This window comes from Parasteatoda tepidariorum, chromosome 8 (assembly GCF_043381705.1).
Source record: "Parasteatoda tepidariorum isolate YZ-2023 chromosome 8, CAS_Ptep_4.0, whole genome shotgun sequence".
NCBI lineage: Eukaryota > Metazoa > Arthropoda > Arachnida > Araneae > Theridiidae > Parasteatoda > Parasteatoda tepidariorum.
In genome coordinates this window covers 51,071,633-51,073,561 of record NC_092211.1, presented here as the reverse complement: position 1 = coordinate 51,073,561, position 1,929 = coordinate 51,071,633, and positions in this window count along the sequence as shown.

The following is a 1,929-nucleotide window of genomic DNA, read 5'->3' as shown; positions in this document are numbered from 1 at the left end:
AAAGGACTTTTGAAAAAAATGAGAGAATTCATATTACACGTTTTGAATGAGGAATGTTTGAAGAATGACGACTGTTATAAGAATGCTTTAATCTCAATATTGATCTACTTCATGCTTCAAGCAATCGGTGTATCAAAATTCCCTTATATCGAATAAATGTTTAGTACATCATGCGGGACAAATCGATATTTTAAAAAATATTTTTTTACGAAATAACTTGCACGAGAACTTAAAATATAGTTGTATATAGCCTAAATTCTAAGTTTGTTTTCGTAGTTTTACTTTTCAGAAGCGAAATTTTCAACTCTGTCTTATATTTTAATTGCTTATTACATTACTAAAAACTATAACCCTATCTGGTAACAGATATGGCATTAACAAAATTAGGTTAAGCACAGAACTATTTTTATTATACATGCCTTATTCTCTAGGCCTTTTGTTGAAATTTATGTTAAATATTTATTAATAATATTGGAATAAATATAATACAAGTAATAAATAGTACTCCTTTGAATAGAGTAAGTAAAAATTATAAAGACTATGGTGACAGACATATTTATAATTTTGCGTAAAAAAAATTATCTGAATATAATTTTTTAAAAAAAAAGTGTAACCAAAGAGTTATATGAAAAGCATTTAAATTTTATTGAAGAAGTATTTGTGCTTAATTATTTTTTTAAAATTATATATTCGCATACACTATCTTTTAAATGTTCAAATGATGCCCAATTTTTAAAAAAAACTGATGCATATGTACAAATTAAATTGCACGTTTACTAATTAATCATAAGAGACATATTAACTAAATGAACATTTTAACTGCATAGTTTTATTCATTCATTTAAATTTATCTTCAGAAAAAAAAATTTTAGAATGAAAAACAAGTGTCTTAGTGAGAGTGAAACCTGCTTTAATATTTAGATAAAAGAATTTGAATTGTCTAAAGAAAGTTTAAGAAAAACTTAATCTTTATTTGTCTTTTTCCGATAAAAATAAAGTTTATCACTTAGTTCAAATGATTTTACTAAGAACTTTTTTACTAAGAGCTATTTTAATTAATTTTAGCCATTTAACCTTTGCCGAAGCTTTTTTCTTTCTTCATTTTTTTTCATTAGAAGGAAGAATTTCAACTAAGAAATTATTGTTGAATTAAAGAATTTTCTAAGACATTTTCGTTTTTTTTAAGTGATTTTTCTTATTTAATTTTGACTAAAGAATGTCTTAAACATTCATAAACTAATTTATTCTAAATCAAAGTTAGTCAAACAAAATTCTTTAGTACTTCTAAATGATATAAGAAGAAGTTTCAAAAGTAATTTAAAATTTTAATTACATTTTACATTTGAACTAATCTTTTAATTCAAAGGGCATTAAAATTGTTACTCTCGTTATATGAATAAATTAAATACTTTGAAATTCAGTTGTGTTATTTATTGCTATAGATAGAATTTTGAATTAGGCTTGCATCTACTTTGTTTCAAATATATAAAGTATATATTAAAGTAAATGTTTTGAAATTCAATTGTATTATTTACTGCTCTCAGTAGTATTTTGACTAGTATTCGCTTATGTTCAAAATTAAATATTTACAAAAATTCAAAGCATTTTTAAGAAAGCAAATGCATCAATGTTGTAATCAAGTAATTCATTTTGATAGTTAATAGTTTACAAATCTTATTTAACTTGCAATCTTTGATTAAACATTACAAGTTGGTATAAATTAATCTAAACGTACATATGAAAAGGCCTTTTATTAAAACCCATTGAATCCCGTCGTATGAAAGCCTTTTCTTAAAAACAATTCTATTTTCTATAAAAATAAGTTTAGTCGAAGAAAATATTATCAATGTTAAGAAATATTTAGATAATTACTAATATATCAAACTTATTCTGAAAGAAAAAGAAATCTTTCATGGGATATCAGGAATG